Genomic DNA, 10,000 nt, shown 5'->3' on the forward strand with positions numbered 1-10,000 from the left:
TATCATTATCATTACTATTATTTTCCTCATCATTACTATTTGCATTATTACTATCATCCGCATTATCAATATCACTATCATGAATATTCTTATCATTATGATCATTATTAATCGCTGTATGCTTTTGTTCATGAGTGTGATCTCCATTCCAGCTCCGCCATTTTGCTGCCTAACCGCTGGCCGGAAGCTGTCACACTAAAGCGGTTGCGAATCTGCCGTAAAAACCTGAAGCAATTTACAGCAGAACCTAATAAGTCAGCCCCATAAGCGATTGTCTGCGCCGTTCTCAGTTCTCGGAGATTCCTGATTGTGCAAGCAATGAATATGAAACAAGGAAGATGAATCACGTTAGAGACTGCCAGAGCGAGTGTTGTCGTGAATGTCACGGCGTCATGTAGGCAGCTCATGGAACTTCAACGGGTGATGATGGGAATGAAGACCTGTGTTACTGCATCTCCTTGGGTGATGGGAGTTAAAGGGCTTTAGTAGGTGTTTCGCCACAGAGAAATTTATGGTAATGTTCTTGAACTTTCCTACGTCGGGGCTGTTTGTTATGAGAATTGTTAGCACCTTTTATCCTTTTGAGTTGCTCTGACGCGGACTGTTGTTCTGATACCTTGGTCTGTTATGGAATGTTGATATACGTATAAAGGGGCGGGTGACAGGAACGTATGACATTGCTCCTGATTGTTATCTATAGAGTACTCTATTATTTGAATATCGGTGATGCAGAGGAACGGAGGTAAATTAACTCACATCGTGTGGAGAAGTGGAGTGTTAACGTATAGTTATCGTTGTCCACAAGGAATTGTCTACTATGTCACAGTAAAAATCTTCTTAGGTCATGGCCCATCGATTGGATTTTCATAGACGTTTACCAGATTTACAGAGAGATTTCTGGGTTATAAATTCATTCCCGATTCTTTGTCACAGTATTAACCTTGCTTCTGTGCATAGAAATGTCTAATTTGCATTGAGGTATATGCAACATCATAAAATCAATTTTAAGGACTTACCCAAAGTATTAATCTGTTTCATCTGCATTGCATAGTTTCTTTAATGAAATGTCATTATACCTTGCCATATACGTGCAGCCACTAAATATAAAAAATACAAGCAAAATAGAATAGAGATTGTCTTTGTTATTGATGAAATAACTATAACAATCATTCTAACAGCATTGATAACTGGGCCATATGATATACTCTGCCACATAAGCTTCCCAGATGATAATTAAAGAGGTCACAAATCCTAAAACAGCTTCTTTGCTTTGGTTTCCAGCACCTCCATAAGATGATAATTCATGAACGAAAAAATATAGTTTTTATCGAAGTGATTCGTTTTTTACATTGCATAATCACTAAATAAATATTGACAGGGGGGGGGGGGGGGTGAGGGGGGGGGGGGGGGGTGGGGGGGGGGGGGGGGGGGGGGGTGGGGGGGGGGGGATGGGGGGGGGGGGAGGGGGTAGGGGGCATGTAGTCTGCAGTGCCGAGACGAAGAAAAGGTAGATCAGTCAGCAAATGTTAATATTATAGGATATTCATTAAAAATGCACGCTCAAATCAGGGTAAGAGGGGGAATTATTCAGTGCTGAGTCAGTCAGTAGAGAATATGATTTTTTTTTCTGACAGATGTAGAAATATGAACGATAAGGGTGAAATATGGGAAAACAAATACTGATTTCAAGGTCATGACAATAAATAAATAAATAAATAAATAAAACTTATGAATAGCTTTTATAAATTCATAAGAATTCATGAAAAAGAGAAAAGTAAAGGCAGGAAAACGGTAGTCTTTCCAAGGCATATAATTTTTTTGGGGTTATGCAGAATCTTGACCTGGACTTGACAGAAAAAGATGTAGTTCACACTAGGAGAATTTTCTTTGGCTCTGGCTAAATGAGAGGGAAATGGCTTAATTAAGGTGGACAAAATATGATGTCGTTCAAGGTCTTAAGCCGATTGTGGATCTTACTTTATTATTTTTGGCACACACACACACACACACACACACACACACACACACACACACACACACACACACACACACACACACACACACATGTATATGTATGTATCTCACTCTCTCTCTCTCTCTCTCTCTCTCTCTCTCTCTCTCTCTCTCTCTCTCTCTCTCTCTCTATATATATATATATATATATATATATATATATATATATATATATATACACACACACACACATACAACAATGAAAGTAAAAACGGATAAACTCTCGAATATGCCATAGGTCTTTTCGCAATATTGCTTCTTCAGGGCAAACTACACAAGTTAGTATGCCCAGAGTGAGGGGAAGAGCCAGGGAGAAATTTAAGGAAGGCTAAGAACTAAAGTTAAGTGGCTTGACCCCTTTTGCCAGAATATAGTTGTTTGCATTCACGTACTATTCTCATCGTGTTTCGTCGTTTGATTAATTTGTTCAGACCTTTGATTGCGTAATAGGGTAGTTGTGCCATGTAGAGGTAACTGTATTGCTGCCCGGCTGTAGTCAAGTTGTGATGCAGAGTAAGTTTCTGGTTGTTTATGTTTATTAGTTGATTAATATATATATATATAATATATATATATATATATATATATATATATATATAAATATATATATATATATATTATACATATATCTATGTTGTTGTTTTTTTCTAAGAAGCGTTGAAGGTGGTGAAGAAAGTAGATGAAGGAGCAAGAGGGATAGTGGAAAGGAGATTTGGGAGGAGATAAAATGACAGTGCAAGTGCGCCCTTGAGATCTGAGCAAAGTCGCAGGTCGAACCTTCGGGAGGCAGTCAGGATACCAGAACACCGAGCAATACGTATCTTAAAGGAAGGTAATAGAATAAATATGCGCCCTTGGTATCAGGGCATGACCCCAGGTGGACTCCTCGCAGGGCAACCTAATATAAGAACACCGAGCGTAATATTTGTTTGTTTGTTGAAAGCTCTTCCGCACTGGACTCCTTCGACATCGCACGTCACCTAACACTGCTAGGCAGGACCGGGACGTGCTTAACGTTGTAGTGTAGTCTAGTGGGTTAACTTGTTATCTCAATTAGAAGATTTAAATTTTTGTTGTGAAAAAAAAAGCTAAATAGACATCACATGTTTGCTTGTAGTGTGAGATTATTAATCTGTCTAAAGTTTTGTCTTCTATAAAAACCATCCCCTGAATCGTCAGAAGCCCGCGGTTGGATATTTCTTCGGCATTTGTAATGGATTGAATTGCGACGAGAGTGGAAGGGTAGTTCAACTTTTAGGCCACCATTTATGTGGGTGGTTTTGTGGGAACATTTGGGTAGTTTGCTATAGTACAGTGTAGAGTATTTCTTTCAGGTTGTATGGTGTATGGAGTACGAGGGGGGTATAATACTGCCTTATGGAACTCCGCTCTTGAGGTAGAATAATTCTCCGATTGTGTTGCTTGGTTTAATATTGTATTGTCAGGTAAGGTTACTTCTGGTAAGTGTGATACTTTGTCGAATGCTTTTGTGATGACCTTAATGCCTGGGCTATTTCTTTATACGTAATTACAATAGCTATACCAGTGCCTCTTTCTCTCTTGAAGCCCTTTTGCCTGTTATTGAAGTAGTTATTGTCCTCCAAATGTTGTATTGATTTACTTACAGCGTTATTTGAAATGTTCGTTCTCAAAAATATCTGTAAACTTTAATATCAGATTAGGGGCATTCAGAAGATAAGGGGATTTGGTGTTATCTGTCCCCATGTATGTGTGAATTTTTCCAGAATTGTTGAGAGCTACGAAGGTTGTTTGATATATTAAGTAATATTTGTTCCCATCTGTGATTGAAAAAATGCATTATCAACATCACTCATTTAATTCCAGCTTATATTAACTATCTCGGCTCCTCAGGGTTTGGATCCAGCCAAATCTCAAGGCTTTCTCCTTGGTGTGTTCGTATCCTGCCTTTAGTACTTCGAGTTCGGGTGATGTGAGAATATGTGTTTTGGTGCTGAAGGTGTTGGTTGTGCTATTTGTTCTTTTGGTTGAAAAATATTTTCAAACCATAACTAATTCTTCGTCTATGTATTCGATTGGGTTACTGTTATTATTATTTTTTTATTTTTTTTATTTTTTTTTTTAACAAATCAATGAGGTGCAAGTTATTTGAATCAGAATTGTCCTTAGACCAGGCTGAGCCTATTTCTAGATGTATATTTAAGTGAGTATAACAAGATTTGGTAATGTTGCTCATGTGTTTGTTATGTATGATGGAAAATCTGGGCCCAGGATCTTCATCCTCCCTCTGATTCCTACACTGGCTGCGTTGTTGCTGTCTCCAGGGGTGCAGTGTTTGGCGTCTCCTAATAGGTGAACTATTTCTGTGCCCTAGAAGACGAGAGATGTTATATATGGTATTCAGGGTGTTAAGCAGCAAGTGCCTATGATCAGGGGTCCATTAAATGTCTTAATACCATTTCAAGAAACATTTCATGAAAGTTATAGATATTATTTTGATGTTGCCTTTTATTACTATTGCAATGAAAATTATGAATATAATTTTGATGTTGCCTTTTATTGCTATTGCAATGAAAATTATAAATATTTTGATGTTGCATTCAACAGTATGACACTAACAAATATATGTACATATATATATATATATATATATATACATATATATTTGTGTGTGTGCGTGTACTTGCACACACACACATGTATATATATATATATATAATATATATATATATATATATATAATATATATATACAAATTTTACCTCCCTGACCGGGACTCTAACCCGCGCCGTAAGATTGACAGGTACGGTGGTGAGACCGATCGGCTACGCGGGTTCGAGTCACGGTCAGCGAGGTAAAATTTGTATATATATATATATATATATATATATATATATATATATATATTAAAATGCGTTACTGCATTCTACCATCTTCTCTCACACACACACACACACACAACATATATATATATATATATATATATATATATATATATATATATATATATATATAATAATATATAAATATATATGTATGTATATATATAAATATGTAATGTATATATTATATATATGCATTATATAATATATAAAATGTATATATATATATTATATATATATATATATATATATGTATATAAATATATATATGTATGTATATATATATATATATGTATATATATATACACATATGTGTTTATATATGTATATGCATATGTATACATATATATATATATATATATATATATATATATATATATATATATATATGTATATAGATGTGTGTATACATATATGTATATATATATAATATATATATATAAATATATAATATGTATATATATAAATATATATATATATTTATATATTCATATATTTATATATATATACATATATACATACATATATATATATATATATATATATATATATATATATATATATACATATATACATATTTACATACATGCACATGCACACATACATTTGAGCTGAGGGACCTGTTGACCAGTGTGTATTTTTTGTCTGCAGTATAAGCGGCTTCATGGAGACTTCGCTGACGGGGAGTTGGGTTTGCTCTATTTTCCTGCTCTATTTTTCTATTTCATTGTTAGTGATGGCATCTATTCCGACTTTGCAGAAAAGTCTGTGACATCCTCTTAAGTAATCCTTCAAATGTTTGTATAAGTAACACGCGATGCATTGTGGTATGCTTGTGTAACATCTCACATCCTCCTCCTCCTCTTCCTTCAGTCTCTCTCTCTTCTCGCTCTCTTCCCCTCTCCCACTCTCTCCTCCTCTATCTCTCTATATATATATATTGTGATATGATATATATATATATATATATAATATATATAGTAATATATATACGTCTATATACATATACACAAAGAAATATGTATATCTTCATATATATATATATTATATATATATATATATATATATATATATATATAATAAACATAAATCTATATATATATAGTTTGTGATATATAAACAGTTGGATTTACAATATATATATATAATATATATAGATAGAATATATATATATAAAATAGATATATATATTTTTTAATTTGTATATACATATATATATATATATATATATATATATTTTTAATATATATATATATATATGTTTTATATATTTTTTATATTTATATACAAATATACTATAAATATATATATATATATATATATAATATTATATATATATATATATATATATATATATACTGTGTATATATGTATACAGATATATATACTTACATACATATATATATATATTTATATATTATATATATATATTTATATAAATTTATATTTTATTATATATATTATATATATATATATCTCTAAATAAAATAATATATATGTATATACATATATATATATATTTTGGGCTATATGTAAACTGCATATATACGAATAGGAATATTTGCAGGAAGTTAACACGATTTTATAATGGTGATAAATAAAATGAAGATGGATTATTGTGTAGGGTTTTTTTTTTTTAGATAAATATATATATATATATTATAATAAAAATATATATATATATATAAATCTATATATAACATATGTGGTGAGTGGTGTATTGTGAGTATATATATATATATATTATATATATATATAAATATATATATATAACAAGATATATATTTATTTTGGTATATATATATATATATATGGTCATCTATATTTCGTGAAGTTATAATATATATATATAAATATAATATATATATATATATAATATAGATATATTTATATATTGAATATGTATATATATATATATATTTCAATAATAATATAAATATATTTATGATATATATATATTGTTTGAATATGTATATATATAAAGGTGGTGGTACGCTTGTTATATATATATATTCATACATAGATATATATTATATATAGATATATATATATATATATATTATGTATATATATACATACATAGTCTCTGTTGTATATGTTAATATACATATTTAGATATAAATATATATATATCTATATAAATTTATATATATATAGTATATATTTACATCACACACACAGCACACACTTCACACAACTCACTTACCACTCTCACACTTATCACACACACACATATATATATATATTTATATATATATATAGATATATATATATATTTTTTTTTACATATACATATATATGTATGTATGTATAAGGTTTATATATATTTTGTGGTTAGGGGTGGAGGGGGTGAATAAATATATATATATATATTATATTATATATATATATATATAGGTATTTATTTATTTATCATTATGTATGTATATATATTGTATGTATGTATATATATGTATATATGTAAAAAAAAAAAAAAAAATTTTAAAAAAAAAAAAAAAAAATTATAATATTAATTTTGTTTTATTTATATGAAATATATAAAAAAAAAAAAAAAATATATTGTATATATATATACATATTATATATATATATACATATATACTGGAGTTTTGTATATTTATACTATTGTGGTTGTTTGGATATATATATTTAAAAAATACATTAGATATACCTATATAATACAAAATATTTTGCATGAGGTATATATATTATATATATATAGTATAAATATATATATATATGTATTTATTTATGTTTGGTTCTTATCAATATGTATGTATATATATTTGTATGTATGTATGATATGTATATATATATATATATATAATATATATATATATATATATATATATATTATACATATATATATATTTAATACATAAATATAATATTTTGTGGGTTATATTTATATATATACATATACATACATATATACAAATATATATAGTTATATAATATATATATATATATTTTATATATAAATTTATATTATATATATATATATAATGGTCAGTAGAAAGTGACTTTAATTCTTAAATTACTTGTCGTGTCTTATATATTGGTATGCTTATAGTAATATATATTCATATATATATATATATATATATATATATATATATATATATATATATATATATATATATATATATATATATATATATATATATATATATATATATATATATTCAAAAAAAGCAAATATTCATGAAGTAATTTTCCTTCCTAAAAAAGTGACTGCTTCACATTGACAATAGAGCCCCTACAAGAGGTAACCTAAATCTGACTCAGTCTCATTGTCAGTGAACATTTATGGGCCGTAACGCAACCATTACAACAATTCTAGACCATGATGATTGCCTAGTAACCACGACTACAATAGCCTCGTTCAAGTGGGACAAACCATATTGATTAAAACTAAAATAAAAGCTAAAGCTACACCAAAGCTTGGGATCTTGTAAGAATTATGATCATATTTCTGCATTCCTCTGGTGAGAAATTGAGATTTGGAAGAGTAACATCTCAGTGTTATGAAATTAGAACATTTCTTACAGGAAATATAAATAAACGACATAAACGTTCAAATATGAGCTTGAAACCTCTTGACCCTCTGCCAAATTATTAGTTATATCTTATACCCTTGGTATTTCCATGTTATTACTGATCACATCGGGAGTAAACGAGCAAACAACTAGGCCTTTGGCTCGTCAGTGCAGTGAACACAAACCCTCGGCTCCTTGATTTATATGAGCCATAACTCTCCCGGTGAGATTAAAGCAGAAGAGATCAAGACCTTTTGCTATGTTTGTTATCACGATAAGCCTAACTGATGGATGGGGAGTTGAGGGCGCCTCTCAACGGGAACCATATTATTATCATCGACATTGTTCTTATTTGATTCAGACAACCAGTGTTTCCTACTTGGAGGAAGGCTTATACGGGGATTTCTCTATTGTGCTGGCGAATATCGTATAGTAATGATATCAATGACGATAATTAGGGAAAGAGAAAGGATAACGATAACAATAGAAATGATAGGAATAATAGTGATGATGATGAAGATGATGGTAATAATGATCACGATAATAATGACTATGACTATAACAATTCTTATGATAATGATAAAAATGATAACAATTATAAAAATTGTTATCATAATAAAAGTGATATCACTGATAATACTACTAATGATAATGAAAAGATAATGGTTGCTATCATTATTATTATTGTTATGGTTATGATTAGGGTAATCATTGTTATAATCATGATCACAATTATAATCAAAATTATGATGACAATAATAGCATAACATAACCATCATTAAGATTAAACTCTTCTTTTTCCTTCCATTACTTATCATTATCATTATCATTACTGCACTTATTCCTTCTAATTCATATGGAGGGAGGGTGGTAGCCGGTGAGCGTAGAGTGTAGTCGGGCGTTGGCGTGGAGTGCGTCACAAGTACGGTCTAGGGGGGTCTAAACCGTCAAGTCTTTTTCATGTTTACCCTCGTTTCCCCTGCTCCCGCCCTGACCTAACTTGACCCGTCTTAATGGAAAACCACGATAAAGATTCAAGCGCCTCTAAAACTGCGGCAAGAGTTCTAAAAGCCGTACTGGTACTTTTACGGAGAAAATAAAAGAAGACCGAGATTGGATCGTCGGAAGTTGCTTAGATAAAGGTCTTGCAAAAAGAAGAGGATAGCATGAATCTATATCGCGTTCATTATTCTTGTTGTTGTTATTATCGTTATTATGATGATTATTATTGCTATCATTGTTGTTATTTTTATCATTATTGTGATTACTATTGTCATTATCATCTCTATCTTTATCATCTTTATTAGCATTATTACCATTATTATCACAATTTTCATTATAGTATCTGTATTTGATTATCATCAAAATCATTATCATTGCTCTTATCATCATCATCAATACTGTATTTATTATTTCTGCTATTATAATGCTTATAATCATTATCATTGCTATCACCACCATTACTATTATCATTATTTTTTTTATCATAGTCACTATTACTATTATCTTTATTATTAACACGCACACAAACATACTTAAACATCCACACACACACACACACACAAGCACACACACACATACACACAG

Source organism: Penaeus japonicus, unplaced genomic scaffold (genome assembly GCF_977035675.1).
Source record: "Penaeus japonicus unplaced genomic scaffold, GWHDUDI00000001_assembly GWHDUDI00000012, whole genome shotgun sequence".
Taxonomy (NCBI): domain Eukaryota; kingdom Metazoa; phylum Arthropoda; class Malacostraca; order Decapoda; family Penaeidae; genus Penaeus; species Penaeus japonicus.